The 18990-nt window shown below is 39.1% G+C and overlaps 1 long non-coding RNA gene and 1 pseudogene across 1 annotated transcript in view; one reads left to right on the top strand and one right to left on the bottom strand.

Annotated features, from left to right (window-relative positions):
- LOC141548535 (uncharacterized) overlaps positions 1 to 18990 on the bottom strand; it is a 240185-nt gene that overhangs the window by 155906 nt on the left and 65289 nt on the right. The window lies entirely within an intron of this gene.
- LOC141548381 (protein tyrosine phosphatase type IVA 2 pseudogene) lies at positions 4831 to 5663 on the top strand (annotated as a pseudogene).

Genomic DNA, 18990 nt, shown 5'->3' with positions numbered 1-18990 from the left:
AAAGTCAGGATTCGAACTCAGTTCCATTGAATTCTAAAGCCAGTGCTCTTTTCACACTATGCTGCAGGGACAGCATTTACTATCTTAAATAAATTTAATTAATTCAGCAAAAAGTAGCCATTCATACATACATTCACAGGCAGCTAGGAGACACTGCAGTGGATTGAGCACTGAACCTGGAGTCAGGATAGCTCATCTCGTGTTTAAATCTGACCTCAGACACTGACTAGTTGGCCAAGTCACTTCATCTTGTTTGCTTCCATTTCCTCCTCTGAAAAATGAGCTGGAGAAGGACAAACTACTCCAATACTTTGCCAAGACAAACCCCAAATGAGAGGTTTGTGGACAGAAAGCATTCAAAAGACAAACAACCAACAAAGAGTTGGACACAGCTAAAAACAGCTGAACCACAGCAACCACTGAAAGGGCAGCAGCAAAACTCTCTTAGCCTATGTTCTGAGTAAGAACTACTGCTCTGGAGGAAAGCATACTTTAGAGAGGAGGAAGGGCAGGCAAGAAACCCAGGTTCAAGCACCTTGTTCTGCCAGTAATTATCTGTGTGACCTTGAAGAAGTCACAAAAGCTGTGTTTTCAAGTGGAGATGATGTGTCTACGAGTTTGGTCGTCCTCTGAAATGTTCTTTATGAATTTTGGATTACATGGAATATGAACCCCCCTTTTTCTTGTTTAACTGGGCTGGGAGATGGGGAGCAAAGGGCTGATGTTGAGGTCACGGAGGTGAAATGCACTTGCTATGCACAGAACGTGCCCAGTTGAAAAGAAGAATAGAAGTCTAGTTTTTATTGTCAAATTTCATTTGAAATGCACCAGGGCAGAGATGAGTTCAACTAGGGATCTGCTCTTTTGGTGAGCTGTCCAATATCTGGTTTACACCACAGTGTACATTAGGATTGAATTTTGAACTCTATTAAAGTTTGCACCCATGTTATAATAGCACAGACGAATGAATAGTAGGGTTACCTCTAACTCACGTGGAGGGTTAAGATGCAACGATGTACCATCTGCACAAGTTTATAATGATGTGATCATAAGGCTAAATGTAACAATTAAATACTCTTATGAATATAAAGAAATTAAGTGTACCAGGGGACTTTATTACTTAATGAGTCTTTCCATAAAGAACCACAAAATGCATTCTTTTTTCCCCTTGAATATCTGAGCTTCCATAAATCACTGTTCTTAAAACACAGAACACTTAGGCCATAAATCCTCGTTACAGTGCCAGAGGACAAGGCTCACACAGCTAATTTCAGTCATAGAAGCAAATATGCAGTGTAATTACAGGGAGCCATATAGGTGGTACAATACATAGAGGACCAGGCCTGGAGTCAGGAAGACCTGAGTTCACATCTGGCCTTAGAAACTTACTAGTTGTGTGACCTTGGGTAAATCACTTCACCCTGTTTGCCTCAGTTTCCTCATCTGGAAAATGAACTGGGGAAAGAAATGGTAAACCATCTCAGTATCTCTGCCAAGAAAATCCAAAATGGAGTCATGAAGAGGTGGAAAATGACTGAAAAAATGACTTAACGATGACAGTTACAGTATATGGGAATTTACCCCTCCACCAACTCCACATGTTTATTGGCTTCATTATTATTTACAAAAATAATAATAATAGTAATAGCCACAACATAGTTATGGGGTGCTTTAATGCTTTTAAAACATTTGACATACAGTTCTCATTCAATCATCCCACTAGTGTTATAAGGAGGGTGCTATAATTATGTCCATTTTACAGATGAGAAAGTTGAGATTCAAATAAGAGTGACTTGTCCAAGTCACACTGTCAATAAACATCTGAGATCACTTTTGAACACAAATCTTCCTCACGCCAAACTTCTAAAGCTTTAGAAGATCAAGCCAATAACTTTCTCTGGTCCTCATTTGTAAGAGGGCTTACCAACCCCTCCGCCATCCTTGGACATCACATAGGGCACGACTCAGGTAATCTGAGGGTAGCTTTGTAAGGGTGAACAAGATGGCGCTGAGAGGAAGGGGGTCCCACCCAAAGAAGCAATGTGGCAGTTCCCAGGGGAGGCATGCAAGACCTTAGAGGGGAGTACCTAGAATATCCTTATTAGGAAAGGAATGTACACAACATATCTACGTGTAGCTTCCTATAGAGAAGCATGTACCTACTAAAGGCTAGAATGCGATTTTGTATTAAATAATAACTAGAAACAAGCACCAAGATGATAAAAGCACCTGCGGTATTTATAATAAATGGAGTCTCAAAGCACCCTGGCTCTCGCCCCTCACTGCTCATAGTCTTTGCTATTTCAGGTGGACAGGCAGTGCTGGTCACATAAGGCCTGTTCCAGTCAGGAATTGGGGCCCTGACCCCCCCCCAACACTCAGTTTCCTTGATATCATCATAGAAAGTTAAATATTCATCACAGAAGTTTAAATTTTAATCAGAAAAAAGTTAAATGAAGATTTAATTCATCATAAATGTTGGCTAAGTTTAATCTTAATCATAGAACTTTAAAACTGGAAAAAACTATCTAGACCAATACCAATACTTTATAGCCAGAGAGGGAAATAATTTACCTGAAGCCCGCTAAGTAATGGTAGGAAACTCAAAATGAAATCTCTTGACTCCTAACTGAGCTATTTCCACAACATCTGTTGTTGTTTGTCCTCTGTTCTCAAAGAGGACCAGGACATCAAGGAGGGGATGCCATGACATGAAGTGAGAGAGGGATGTGCAAGGTAACCTGCTTCACTTTTTCTTCCTGAACCATCTGGGGTCCAGTGGCCACTTATAGATCAGGACGACTGGAAATGGCCCTGAATACAATGCGAGACTTTGGCCTTTTTAAGCTAAGATCTTGAACAGGTTTTAGTTTGACTGAAGTAATGTCCATTTAGTGATTATGGCTAGGTAAGAAGTGAGGCAGAGAATGACCTCTATTACCTAGTCAAAAAACAACCATCTGGGAATGGGGGAGACCCTTAGGCTTTCTGGCCAAAATCAAAACAACTGCTATTTATGTTGACTCTGAGCCAATCCAGGCCTGAACAATGATCAAGGAAGGATTGGTCTCAGATCTATGGTTGGTCAATGTGAATCAAGAGTGATTTGGGTTTAAGGCGTGGTCCTTAAGAATGAAATCTAGCCCATAAACCCCAAGATATCTTAGGGGGTTTCAGTGATAAAATGTTACTAGTATCTATTAAATGAAACAGTTGAATGAGATGACTATGAAGGACTCATCCAGTTCCTATATTTATAGGTCCTCTATGCCAAACCCTTTCTTGCTCCGACCAGATATAACTTTATGGTTCTCCAGAGCAGAGCTAGCCAAGCTTCTTTTGTCGCATTTAGTGTGTGCTTGGAAACCATTTCACTAGGAAGGTATCAGTTTATTTGCACACTTCATCTGCACTATCTTTTTCTTTCTTTTTATTAGGGGACAAGCTTTAATTATAAACTATCTTCAAGAAACTTTAAATAGTGTGATAAATTAAGCATATAAAATGAAGAATGCCCATATGGAGGCATGCTTTGCCTATCAAGCCATCTCCTCTTTATTGCTGTGATTCTGTGATGGCTTTCCATAAATGGGATTGAAGAAACCTCTTCCTGCTGAACATATTCTTCCCATAAACATGTCTTCCCATGCACTATACTATTCTCTCATGATTCAGTCAAGCTAGCATGCTGACTACAAATCACTTGGACATGAGCTGGATTCTGAATGTGGGGACATATGCACCTACTTTGCACTGAAGATTCTACCCTGGTTTATTTACAGCAGAGGCTGAGCACTTAGAATAGTTTAAATTATCTGCTGCATAATCTAGATGTGGCTTCAGGGAATCAATAAAGAAGAGTTTGAGAACAGGATGGCCACCTGTAGGGAAGGTCTCAGGGCAGAAACTTGTTCCAATAGCATGATGGAATAAATGGAAAGAGCGCTGGATTGTGAGATAGAAGTCTAGAGGGTAGCATTCTGAGAGGATGGCAAAATAAGTTGGTAAATTTCAAGTTCTCCTGATTTCCCCCAAATTGAACAAATTTGTACTTCAAAGCAAACATAGTGAAAAATCAAGACTTGAGTTAGAACAGAGGTGTTCCAGATACAACCCGAGAAGATCTGAAGAAAGACTCTGGGCTGGGGATTAACGTGTCTGAAGTGAAAACACTTCTGGGATAGCTTTGCAGAAACATCAAGTGGGAACCTCTTGGGCTAGCTGGGTGTAGCTGAAGCCTCAGCAAGAACCACAGAGACTTTTACCTCCTGGATTGTTAATGGAATCAGGGTTCAAGTCCCAGAAGACTGAGTGAACCTCAACTGATTGGCTGAGAAGTGTTGGAGGGGGGCAGGCAAGAAGGAACCAGCACCCGGTTAGTGCAGAAGCAATGGGACAGGGATGCTGCAGGCTGTGGGCACTTGCAGGAGGAGGGAGCTCTTGGTTTGGGGGTTCCTGATCAGAGTACAGAGCTAAAGGGAAGCTTGAGGTACCATCTCCTCACTCCACGATTTGAGGTTTTTACACTATAACCTCTTATAAAAAATTGAATTGGCAAAGAAGAAAGAACTCCGTCATTAAAACATATTATAAGAACAGGGAAGACCAAGGTTCCTCTTCAGAGGAGGACACTTTAGTAAAAATAAAATCTTCTACCCCAAGGAGTAATGCGAAATTGCTCCTTGCCAGAGAGAATTTATACAAGAACTCAAAAAAGAATTCAAAAAAATCAAATGAGAGACAATGAAGAAAAACTAAAGAAAAAAATAAAAACCATCCAAGAAAAACAAGAAACTTATGAAAAAAAAACCCCAATTGATTTTCCCCCCATTTTCCCATCTCTTCCTCATCAAACACACACCCATACATACCAGCTGTCCCCCTCCTTTTCTCACTCTCTTTGATACACACACACACACACACACACACACACACACACACACACACACACTCTCACACTTATACACTTTTTTGTCTGCCATAATGAACCGTCCAGCCCCTGTGGAGATCTCTTATGAGAACATGCGTTTTCTGATTACCCACAATCCTACCAATTCAACACTCAACAAGTTCACAGAGGAACTTAAGAAGTATGGTGTGACAACTTTGGTTTGCGTTTGTGATGCTACATATGATAAAGCTCCAGTTGAAAAAGAAGGAATCCAGGTTCTAGACTGGCCATTTGATGATGGAGCTTCACCTCCTAATCAGATCGTAGATGATTGGCTAAGTCGATTAAAAAACAAATTTCGAGAAGAGCCGGGTTGCTGTGTTGCAGGGCTGGGAAGGGCACCTGTGCTGGTTGCACTTGCTTTAATTGAATGTGGAATGAAGTATGAAGATGCAGTTCAATTTATCTGACAAAAAAGAAGGGGAGCATTCAATTCCAAACAGCTGTTTTACCTTGAGAAGTACCGACCTAAGATGTGATTACACTTCAGAGATACCAATGGGCATTGCTGTGTTCAGTAGAGAAAAAGCTGAATTTGATTGTGTTTTTTTGTGGGGACTCTTGGTACCTGGAAATGTGAATCTGGAATCTAACTATGTCATCAAAATAGCAATGGGAGTCATTGCTCCTCAACCTCTGTCCTAATGTTTTAAAAACAAAACAAAGCAAAAAGAAAACCCTCTATAACATGAAAATAAAAAATTTAAAAGTGAAAAAAAAATCAACTAGAAAAAGAGGTATAGAGTCTCAGAGATGAAAATAATGCTTTAAAAATTAGAATTTGGTAAGGGGAATCCAGTGAAGTTATGAATAACAAGAAATAACAAAAGAGATTATAAAGAATGAGTAAATAGAACAGATTATAAAACATAAGAAAAAAGAATAGCTGTGGAGAACAGATCAAGAAGAAAAAATATAAGAATAATTGGATTGCCAGAAAATTGTGACCAAAAGAGAATGTTGACACAATAATGCAGGAAATAATCCAAGAAAATTGTCCTGGATTGATAGAATATGAGGGGAAAGTAAAAACAGAAAAATTCCACCAATCACCACCTCAAAGAGATCCTTTGTATAATGCATACAGGAGTATTATTGCCAAATTTCTAACCACAGATCAAAGAGAAAATTTTACAAGAAACAAGAAAAAACAATTCAAATATGCTGGAGCTACAACTAGAATTGTACAAGACTCATCAACAGCTACAATAAAAGACCACAGATCCTGGAATCATATCTACTGACAGTCAAAAGAACTAGGCCTGTGACCAAAAATATCATATTCAGCAAAATTATCTACAATTCTGAATGAGAAAAAAATGGACATTCAATGAACTTGCAAATTTTCAGGACTTTCTATCAACCAAACCCAAAGTTAACAGAAAATGTAACATATAAGTGCCAATATGAAAGATCAGTTTTAAGGAACTGAATGTGGATAAACTGTTTAAACTTGGACAAATTATTTATGTTTATATATATGGAAGATTCACATCAGAAATAGCATAGCTCAAAAGAAAGAATGGCAGAGTTAAGATAAAAAAAACAGTCATGTTATATAAACGAAATGCAGAGGAACAATAGACATAAGAGGCATTAGAGGGAGTGGAGGGCTGATAATTCTAAAAATCTACTCACATCAGGAATGGGTTCAATAAGCAACTATATACATATATACACACACACACACACACACACACACACACACACACACACCCCTATACATTAAGGGGACAGCACCCTCCAAAATCTATAAAGAAATAAGGGGGGAGGGATGAGTAGATAGGGAAGCAAAAGGTGAAGGAAGAAGGCAAGGAAGGGATCTTTGGGTGGGATGGTGGGAGGTTAAGTAATAGCAAGGCAAGCTATGGAGCAGAATTTAATTAAAGAGGTAGCAAGGATAGGAAAGACATGTGTGTATATGTAGAGTGGGTATGGGTATGGGTGTGTGTGTGTATGTATATATCTATATATATACATAAATATCTTTTCTTAAATGTAGCTTGCTTGGAAGTGGTGGAGGAGATGAAAAGGGGAAAAATAATAGAGTAAATAAGATGTGCAACGGAGAACTAAAGAACAATTTACAAGCAAGTAAAGAAAAAGTGGTCATTCATGAATATAATTTCGTCTACTAATATATTTTCTTGAACTGGTAATTTGTTATTATATATTTTGAATCCTCCCTGATGTTCTGCTGGGCACATGGCAATGTTCCCTTCTGTTTTGCTTTATTTTGTTTTGTATTTCTTTTCTGTTTTCTTTTTTCTTACTGTTTTTTTTTTCAAATAAAAAAAATAAACAGGCAAAAAAAAGTCATGAGTATAAATAACGGCTCTGCTCCCTACTATCTATATGCAAATCATGATAAGTCTTAGTTCCTTTATAAAAATTTAATTCACATTTTTCTATAATGTGTTAAAGGAATTCAACTGTACATTTCTTGAAACAATCTTATGGGGGCAACAAAAGTTATCATTACCCTCTCTTCAATGATCAGGAAACTCCAGTTAAAGAGACAGACTTGACCAGGGTCCCTTCCAATAAAACACATGTTCGTTGATTTACATAAGTGAAACATCTGGGAAATGAGTGATACCATAATGTCAGCTTAACAACACTGAGTGATGACAAGTCATTTGTGAATATATTTACAAGTTGTGACCGTGTTGAGCATCTGTGATGCAGTCAGAATGAAAAGACATCCAGTACGGGAAATCCCTCCTCCGAATCCAGATTTCGATCCATCTGTGACTTAGTAGATCGTTTCTGCGGCTCACAAAGGGACTTCTATCAGTGGCACAATTTAAAACTAGGTCTTCCTGACTGAGTCCAGCTCTCTATCCACTGTGGTAAACTACCTCTAACTTTTTGGCAAATTTCATTTTTGATATTCTTTTCTAAGTTAAGGTATTTGGTAAAATATCCACTACTTTCTCTTTTATTACATCTCCTGAACACAATGAAGCAGATACTTCCATTGGCAAAGTAGGAAGGTCGCTTGTTCCTTTTATCATTACCGATTCAAGCTAGCACCTATGAATAAGATTTCTGTTTCTGAAGCCACATTTTACTATTCTGATTCTGAAAGAGATGTATTTTTTCTAATTGTTCCTAAATGCCAGGCACTGTCAACTGCCACTTTGAGTTGCTGTTGTTAGCAGGAGAGAGGACAACTACCTAATACTCTTAGCAATTTCTGTGCACTAATATGTCTGCTTCATTAACTTCAATCAAAACCCAGCAGGGGCTCCTTGGTGGTAATCTATTTCCTTTGATACCTTCTCATCAAATATTGATCTGAATAATATTCAGTAGATGAGCATAGAGCTAGTCTGTATGATATTTATTTACTGAATTCACTGAATACCTAATTTCTTCCCGAAACAGCCAATTGCCTTTTTCCAAGAACAGGTCTGCCTTTCGGTGACTTGTATTCCAAGCCTATTTTATAGCCCTCTGTGAGACCGCATTCTTACATTCTATAGAAAACCTCATTTGCCAGAACACCATTTTGTTTGTGTGTGGGGGGGTGTGTGTGTGTGTGTAAAATACTACTGAAATTTAGGGGGTCAACTGTATATTCAGCTACTGACAGAAATGTCTCTAAAAAAGAAAAAAATGGTTTTGAGACAGATCTCTAGCAGGAAAAAGCATGAGAGAGAAAAAAAGACAGATAAGATAGCTTTTCTTTTTCCATAGTGTGAAAAACAAGCCTAGATTTCCCATGGTTTTAAAAGATAGCCAATAAGTGCTAGAAATGGAACTAGATAAGCCCCCCCCCCCCCCAGAGAAGGTTTGCCCAAATGGTATTTGTATACTTTGAACTCACTTCAAGATAGTTTGCCATTTGTGTTCCTTTTTTCCTTTCTGATTACTCCTTTAAATAGATGGACTTAAGATATTTGTAATGCTATGAAGCCAGAATGTGTGCTTTACCATAGATGAGTTACCTATTTTACATATTACAGCTGGGGCCCTGTTGGTAGGGGTGAGCAGTGAACAGAATACAGAGCAGTAGACAAAGAGCATTGCTGAAGTACTGGGGAGAAGGGGATAAAAGTAGAGTTCAGTAAATACGTTCTGACAGTCCTGGAGAACCAACAAGAGACAGAGCACTGGGCATGAAATGGGAATTAGGAGGCCATTTACGAATCCAAAATGGTAACCCGATCGGCAACTGAATTCCAGCACAGAAAGAAGCACTGGGAAGAAGCGGGCCACATGACTTCACTGGTGATTGGAGTGTGAGACCACAGTGGTCTCACAAAGAGAATAATAAGGTATGCTGTTTCAGGGGTGGGGGTGGGGTGGCAATTGTCCAATTGTCCTTCACCAAGAAGGACAATTCATTTTCCCATGAAAGTGAAGCAAAGTTTCCATTGAACACCGAATGACATGAATGAAAGGAGATTCTATTGAAGTGAAGTCATTAGCAGCCTTGAGGAAATGAACTTTGGGAGGCAGCATGGTCTAGTAGAAAGAATACTGAATCCAGAGTCAGGAAGCCTGGGTTTGAATGTGGGCTCCTAGACATATTCATCATGTAACCCAGAGTAAATGACATCACCCTTCTGGGCCTCATTTTCTCATACTGCTTCCCTCCCAGAATTGTTGTGGTACAAGGGCTGTGGAAGGCTGATCTCAGTGATTATTAGGAGGTTGGCTAGAATGTGATATAGGGGGAGGAGAGAAATAAGTCGGTGCTGGCTGACAGGTGGCTTTTGATCCAGGGTTTTGTTTTTTTGTTTTTGTTTTTTTTTTTTTTTTAATCATGATCAATGCCATGCCCCTGGAGTTGCCAATTGGCATATCTGGTTTCGACCACTGCTGCAAAGTCAACACCTCATCCATACTGCTAACATCCTACTTTTTTAATGTTTTTGTTTGTTTTCTGGATTATCAAAGTTGCAAGGTGACTTACTAGGAAAAACACCTGGAAATTGCAGCAGCAGCAGCAGCAAGAGCAGTAGCTGCTCTTCAGGAGTGAATGTGGCTTGCTGTTGAGCATCTGTGAATTTGAGCAAAGGCCATGGACCACCATTGAGCCACAGGGAGTCACAGATGCCAGTGGACATCAATAAGTCAATAAGTCACAGACCCATAGCACCACAGAATCTTAAAGATCAAAAGATCTTAGAAACAATCTAGGCCAACCTCTTTATTTTGCAGAGAGGTAAACTGAGACCCATTTCTGTCTATCAAAGGACATTTTTTTCATGTTTATGCACTTTATTTTTCCATTCTGCTTTATTTTATTTTCAGTTCCAGATTCTATTCCTTTTCCTTTCCCCATCCATTGAAAAGGTATGAAGAACAAAACTCATTATAAATATGAAGTTATACAAAACACATTTCCACATTAGCCATGTTCTCAAAAAACAAACAAACAAATGAGAGAAAAAATAAAGAAAAAAATGCTTCAGTCGGCACTTTGAGTCCATCAGCTCTCTTATCTGGAGGTGGGCAGCATGTTTTATCATGAGTCCTCGAAACTTTGGTGGGTCACTGTGTTGATCATAATTACTAAATTCAAAGGACAATTTGCAATTTGCAAATACTGCACAAATCTTATTCACTACCTCACATAGAGACAGCAGTTACCATCTCCCAAACTAGACAAATATACTACACATGCAGAAAGAAAGAGACTGGGAGTTATTCTACTCCTTGCTTTTTCACTTGTTAGCACAGTGCCCTTAGACAAGTCAGATCCCTTCACTTTTTTCCTCTACAAATATGGACTAGATGATCTGAAAGGTTCCTTTCAATGTTACAGTTCTATGAGCATCTATCTACATATATTTTTATAACTATATTTTAATATTTCAAGAGGCAGTTACTGTAACTCCAAGCTCAATGCTCTATCCACTGCAGTGCCACCTTGCTGCCTTGTGGAGAATGCATATACACAAACAAATAAATCTCCCTTTCATTCCCTTCAGTACTTCCCTATTACTGTTGAGAAGCAACCTTCCTCATAGTCACTCAGGCTTACAACCATGGTGTCATCCTCAACTTATCACTCTTACTCACCCCATGTATCCAGTCTAATCCCAAATATTGTCCTTTCCACTTCTATAACATCTCTTGTGTCTGGATAAAGCCACTGTCTCTGCCCAGGTTCTCATCATCTCTTACCTGGACTATTGCAGTAGCTTTCTAAGCAATCCCCCTGCGTTGTCTCCTCCCACTTCAAACCATCCTCCACTAAGCTGCCAATATGATTTTGAAAAAGCATAAATCTGACTATGTCAACCCAGCTCGACTCCATCCCCTAGGTAGCTCGATTAGATCCCTATCACCTCCAAAATCAAACATAAACCTTCTTCAGAGCCTAGTCCCTTACTACTTTTCCAGTCTTGAATTTCACCTTTCTTCTTCCATGCATTCTCTGATCCAACTACTAATCCTGCAATTATTTTAGCATAATGCCTCATCTCCCAGTTTTCCATGAGATTAAGATGGACAGACAGATAGATATGAAAAGACAGTCAGACAGACAGATACAATGGATCTATGGATGGATGAAAGAGAGATGGATCACCAGACAGAAAGAGAGAGAAAGACTCAGAGACAGAGAGAGGATGGAGTGAGGAAAGAGAGAAAAAAAGATAGGAAAAAAAAAGAAACAGACTAGGTAAGAAAGGTAGAAAGAAAAAGAAATCAGATAGACAGATAAATAGATAATAGAGAGTATGGATGAATGGGGAGAAGAGATCACTATCAACAGACTGATCAATAAATAGAAAGATAGGTAGATGAAAATAACAGATAGGATGGATAGATGAATGAACGGGGAGAAGAAAGAAAAAGAGATAAGATGGATAGACAAAGAACTATAGAGAGGATGGGTAAGTGGATAGACAGATGCATGGATGGATGAGAAAGAGAGAGGATGGATAGTCAAAGACATACATAATGAATAGATAGATCGATAGATAATAAATTGACAGATCAATAGATAGGATGGGGAAGAGAAAGAAAGCTCCGATAGACAAAGAAATACAGTCAGACACACAGGATAGAGTGTATGCACACGCTATTATAATATACATGCATTATACTATCTGTGTATATGGATGAATTTTATATATATATATACATATATACATATGCATACACACACATAATACACAGTATGTGCTGGTGTATCATCCAAATCTTCCTAGAACAGTGCGGTACAACACTGAATGTTCCAAAGTTGCCTAGAAGAATGGTATGAACCACCAAAAGAAATAGAGGCCACTAACCAGTTACATAGAGGTTCCTGCAGGTCAACTATTGACTTACTTTTAAAATAACATATTATCTATATTGTATTCTATGTTCATTTAGTTTATTGGGTATTTCCTATTGCTGCATGACTTTGCAAACATAATAGGTGTTAGATTGCTCACCTTCTCATTGGGTTAGGAGAGACTAGAAAAGAGGGAGATTTGAAAGTAAATTTTTTAATAATAATAAAATCTTTTGTTAAATATTTCCCAATTATGCATTACTTTAGTGTTGTGTTTGATACCTCTGACCTAGAGTGTGAAGGCCCTAGCCAGTATATGTCAGAGATGGTACTTGAACCCACTGTCTTCCTGGTTTTGAAGACAAACTCTCCCATCATTTTTTCTTCTAGTGCCAAATTTATTGCATCACATTCATAAAGCAAGCTTTATTTAGCTATTCTCTATTGAGAGAGAGGTATTTTGACAGCCATCTGACTGGGAGGGTTAAGGAAGAGGGCATTTGGCTCTGGAGGAAAGACCTGAAAGCACAAAGACTAAAGAGAGCTAACAGTCTAGCAGGAGATTTTGTCACCTCTTAAGTGAAAGTTAAATGACAAGCTCACTGTTTGTTAGTATACAGTTTTTCAGGAATTTGAAAATATATGTGAAAAGCAAGTGAAATTTATCAGCACAAAGGCAAAAGGACAGTTATTCTGCATTATAGTGGATAATTGCTGACATGATTCCGATCAAGGTGAATTCTGTTTCTTTTCATCAAAGTGTAATTATCCTCGACGCAGGCCTGGCCCATATCTCGATTCCCTTTGATAACAGGAAACTCTTTCTATAGTCAGAATTCAGGTTTCTGGGGTGCTATTCACTCAATTGTTCACTGAACTTTCATTTTCCTAGGGTACCAGGGGATTACTCACTATAATGGAACAATGCCTTAATGAATGTAATTTGGAAGCTCCACGTGCCCATGTGACTAGTTCCTAGTATTTATTTCATTTTAAATTTGGATATGATCAGATATGGGGGAAAATTATACTGTGCAGAAATAAGTACTAAGATTTCACCTAATGTCAGACTTGGAAAGCCTCATAGAAGCACTTGGCCCAAACTGTATTTGAACAAGAATGTCCTACAAGCTCAGAGACAGGTGGTCCTGCAGCCTTCTCTTAAACACTAGCAGTAAAGGGGAATTATGGCCATGACCTCTGGAAACAACACATTCTACTCTAAACCAGACACTTGTTTTGTTTTGTTTTTTGCTTTACTTTCCCTACTTGGTTTAAATAAAAACCCCAAATGATTCTGGCTTAGAACACTAAGAGGCTAAAGGACTTTCCCAGAGTCACAGAGCCAATCTATATCAGAGATAGTACTTGAACCCTTCCTGACCTTGAAGACAGCTCCCTACTCACTACACTAGGCTGCCTCTCATCCCTGTTTCTTTTTTTATGTTAAAATATATGCTAAATCCAATATATGTAGACATATTTATACAGTGATCTTGCTGCACAAGAAAAATCAGATCAAGAAGGAAGGAAAAGAAAAACTGAGAAAGAAAACCAAATGTAAGCAAACAATAACAGAGAGAGTAAGAATGGCATGTTGTGTTCCACACTCAGTTCCCATGGTCTGCTCTCTGAGTATAGACGGCTCTCTTCATCACTGAACAAGTGGAACTGATTTGAATCATCTCATTGTTGAAGAGAACCACGTGCATCAGAATTGATCATCATATAGTCTTGTTGTTGCTGTTATAATTCATCACTGTTTCTTATAGCACAAATTTATTTTGTCATATTCATCAGCCACAATTTATTTAGCTGTTTTCCAAAGAGAGAATGGCTTCCTTCTAGACTCTAGGATCAACCAAACAAGTCCCTCCCCTCCTTTCCACAGCACAACATTTATAAATACTTTGAAGACAGTTATCTCCCTGGCTAGGCCTTCTCTTCCCATTGTCATTCTAAGCATTCCGAATTCCTTCCAACAGAAATTTCCCCTCACTATACTGGTCTCATTCTTCTAGATGCTCTTTGACTTGTTGGTGTCCCTTCTAAGCTGTATCCCAGGGCTGTGGATAAGGAGTGCAGTCCTTCTCCAGCATACTGAGGTCAAGGGGGTAAGGAATTAATCAAGGCTTCCCACATGAAGTGCAGACTCAAATGTTACCTGCCCTGGTATTGGGAAAGCTGGTCTTTACTACCTACCACTCCCGTCATCTCCCCTGCCCCATACGCAAACACATAGAACATATTCTCTGATATTCTCTGTGCACTTCTGAGAGACCATGGGCAATTCTCAGGGGACATACTATTTATCACTAAGTCCCCTAAAATCACTGCCAAGGTAGAAGAACTGATGACATAGAATGTTGTTAAATTTTGGTCCACCAGAAGCAAAGTAATATCTGTCGGTGCTGGAGTGACTTATTAAAGGGATACAATACCCCTAGTCCATTTTGTATTTAGATCATCTTCATTTCGGGACACAGTCCTGCTCTCCTCCAGCAAGCCATCCTTTATAACAATGATTAAAAAGAGAAAGAGGGAAAAAAGCCCTGAAAAACCAACACTTAGCAGCCATGTCTGACGATACATGCTATATACCATACCTATAGTTCCCTAGCTCTGCCAGGTTGGGGGGCAAGGGAGGTACATTAATCAGTTCTTCTCCAGACGGAGCTTGGTCACTATAAATATATCGCACAGCATGTAGTCTCACTGCTGTGTTCTTTCTACTTACCTTTATGGAGTCCACATGGGATTCACTTTTAAAATGAAAGTGTTTCAGTGCTATGGACATGCTACTTCTTGGTTGGAGTATCTACTTCAATGCCCATCATAACTGACTGCATAGCTTTCAGCTGTACTCTCCCTCCAAATTAACTCAGTTCGCAAAAAGCTAATAATGTAAGCTTTTGTGGCAGGGACTTTTAACTGACTGTATAACTGTCACTTTTAAATTTCTCATGGATTGGTGTTATTAAATCAATAGAATTAGTCTCCAAATTAATTCAGGGAAGCAAACAATGGAAAATGAGGTCAAGATTGTTAGTGGAAAAGTAGACAAGGAGATTAATTGATCCATAGTCAGATTGTACAGGTTGATCCCTAAAACCCAGGGAAAAAAATAGGTCAACATTTTCCCTCTCTTAATTGCATGCTACTGTGCCTTTTTTCTTTGTTCAGCCTATCTGGTAAATGATTGGCCAGGAGTAACCTGGGTCATTAGCCCCTTACAAGGTTTCCCCTTCCTCCTCTCCTCTGTGGCTAATTCTCTGTAAGCACTCAGAGTGACCCATGAAACACCCCTGTTTATTTATTTGCCTGTTCATCTATTCCACCCCATTGCAAATAAGATGGGAAAGTTAACTGGATGGCAACGAGACAGGGGATTGCTGGAAATGATATGGTATGATGTCCTGTGAACAGGAATGGACCAAAGGCCCAGTGATGAAGAATGCTACCTGCTTCCCAACAGAGAGATGATAGACTCAACACAGAAAGAGAAACTCATTTTTAGACAAAGACCATGTGAGGATCTCTTTTGCTCGACTATGCATGTTTGTTATGCATTTTTTTCCATAATGAACAGAGGCAGGAAGGTAAAACAATAATCCTTATTAATTTGAAAATTATATTTAATTAAAAAAAAGAAGTGGTCCTGGACTATTTGGCACAAATGTAAGAAAGCCCAAAGCAAACTGTGTATTATTAGGCCACTGCACTTGAACAAGCAGGTTATGTATATGAAAGGGAGGCCAGAGATAGCATCTACCCCCAAGAGAGTAAAAGTAACAAATCCTTATAATAACCATTGGAGACTGGGTGCCTTTGTCATTCTGATATTTAAGAATTTCTTATGAGAAAGAACACTCATTTCGTAAAGATTTTGTTTTTATCTGCTAAGATATAAGAGCAAGAAATGGTTTGATTGCACCAATTTAGTCAATGCTTGGGGTTTTAAACTCCACTGACAGAGAAACTAGAGGTATCCCCTGACTTGGTTTTACACTTGGCCATTTTGATTATTTTAATGAAAGGGAATGTATTGGAGAGACACCATATGAAGAACACAACAAAAGTGCTCTTAAGTTCATGGATTAAATTCTGACAACAGTTGTTTTGGGGCTTACTCTTCTCCTCCTTAATCTTTCTGGGTTTGTTCAAGGACACTTCCCAGGTCCCCAAATGGCAGCGTCTGACTCTCTCCTCCAAGTTTCCATGCACCAACAGGAAGCTGAAACTGTGGAATAATCCAAGCATTCAGGGTGACATTGGCCCTGGGAAACGCCAGCACAGAGGGAGACCACCAGAAGACAGAATGGATATATAGCAAGCTTCCACTGAGTTTATGGGACCCCATGTTGACATGATATAGAGAAAAAACTGGTAGACCTTCATAGCCTCCTTGTGAATCAAGGCCTCCAACGAGTCAAGAAAAGATATGACCAAAGCAAAATACAGTTGATACTGAATGGCCCTCAGAATAACATAGTAGGCATTTTCCTGGAACAATAGGACCACAACATAGAAACCCCAGTGACAGTCTGATTAGGGCCTTGCCTGGATGTTTCCACATATATCTTAGCAAACAGCAAGTTCTTAAGCTTAGCCAATAGAGCAGAATTTGAAAAGAATTCCAGAGCCAGGGACATGCCATAAGTAGGGTCTGCCACAAGATCAAGACAGCAGGGGCCATTGATACATGAAACTTCTTGACAAAAATGTAAAAACGAATTACATAGGCCTGAGATGTAGGATGAAGCCTGAAATATCATGTAGTTTTAAATCCGTAAGGTCTGGAAGAAGCAGCAAACCCTGATTACAAGGGTGGGTCCCATCCTCTTTGGGACATCATCCCCTTGGGGGGGGTGTCCCTCCCTCCCAGGCTTCTTGGTCCCCAACCTTTGGTCTCTGGAAGGCACAAGTGTACTGAGGCTCCCAGCTTCCCCTGCTTAAGATATCCGTTCCATCGGCTAATCAAACAATTGATGATATCATAAAATCTGGGAGTGATATCATTTTATAGGACAAGTATTATGACTAAAAATGGGGTTTAAAAATAACATGGCCTCAAGGTTCATCATGTGTGTGACCATGGATAAGTCTCCAATCTGATTTCCTTATGTAAGGGGTGGGCCAGAGATTGCTCCAGATTGTGATTTTTCATCTTTTTTGGCATGGACCCTTTGGCCAGGGATCAAAAATGTAGACACAATACCTAGAACTACAAAGGAAATAATAAATCATATTGAATAAAGGAAACAAGTTAACAGCAAGGTTAAGACTTATTCCTGCTCTAGGGACTGTTGCCCTCAACTCAAGTGGAAGGGAAGGAAAGAAGCATTTATATAGCACTTACTATGTGTCAAGCACTAATAAGCACCTTTTGTTAAACAAATATATCCTGATAACCTAAGTTATAATTATCCCCAATTGACAGTTAAGGAAACTGAGGCAGGCATGCCTCAGGATGATAGCTAATAACTGGATAGGTCCTCCAGACTCTAGGCCCAGCACTCTATCCACTGGGCTGCCAGCTAAAATGAAGACAAATGTTTACAGTGTTGTGTGATAAAAGCCCCAACTCCATGTTCTGAAAATAACTCTTATTTCTATGATGTCTTAAGGTCAACAAAATGCTTTTCTCCTGACAATGTAGAGTGTATAATTATCTTGATTTAAATAATAAAGAAACTGGCTCCAAGAAGTCAGATGTTTTGTCCTGGATAGTCATGAGAGTAACTGCTCAATGGGGGGCCAAGCTAGAAATCCATGGTTTCCTGACCTCACCTCCCTATGACTGATGGTGATTGCATAAAACTAAGCTTAATGAGTACCAATAACATTTGTTTTTTCCAAGCCCAAGGAAGAAAGCAGCATCCAAATTGTGGATCCTCCACTTACTTATCTATACCAAAGATTATTAATCTGTGGGTTGTGACTCCATATGGGGTCTCATAACGGTATGCGAGGGTTGAGAAACTGTGATTTATGATCAGTAAATGTTTGATTTGTATCCTCATTTTATGTACACATATTACCTGACATTTCATAAACATTTCTTGAGCTAAAAAAGGTTGTGAATGGAAAAAAAATTAAGTCTCGCAATACCAGTAGAGACAGACCACATAAAACCTCTGAGCCTCCTCATCTCCAAAATGAGGGGATATACTGAATGACTTTTGACATCCTTTTCAGCTCCATATCCAGAATCCTGTGATTCAAGAATATTTCTCTGCATGAACAAGACCTGGAAACCTCCTTGGTAGAACTAATGGAGTGAGGCTAGAGGGAGTAGGTATTTTACTTGCCATTTCTCTGTCCCTTGTATCACTTCCCTTTTCACAAATGGGGAGTCTTGCCTTCCCACTGAGTTGTTTTAAGAGGGATAACAATTTTGTGGCATGATAATTAGAAAATGGTTGATAAGATACTTGGAAGGATATGAGAATGAAAGAACAAATAGGTTTCTTAGAGAACAGCTGCTTTTAAAGATGCTCAGATTTTATCCAGAATAAGAATTCTCTTCTGTTGGGTATAGCCACTGCACAGAGTATTATGAAAACATGTTTTGAAAACAAGCAGCTGAATTCAGTCAAGGAAGAGGTGGTAACGGGTTCCTAATAGCTATTCTCAAGAGGCCACTTAATTTGCTTTTTTTTTCCCCAAAAAAGTTTGTTCAATGTTTTTGTGGTGTGTGTGTGTATATGTGTGTGTGTGTGTGTGTGTGAGAGAGAGAGAGAGAGAGAGAGAGAGAGAGAGAGAGACAGAGAAAGAGAGAGACGAGAGAGAGAGAGAG

Source organism: Sminthopsis crassicaudata, chromosome X, assembly GCF_048593235.1.
Source record: "Sminthopsis crassicaudata isolate SCR6 chromosome X, ASM4859323v1, whole genome shotgun sequence".
Classification (NCBI taxonomy): Eukaryota; Metazoa; Chordata; class Mammalia; order Dasyuromorphia; family Dasyuridae; genus Sminthopsis; species Sminthopsis crassicaudata.
Note: the sequence above shows the minus strand (reverse complement) of the source record. Positions and strands in the feature narration are given on the sequence as shown.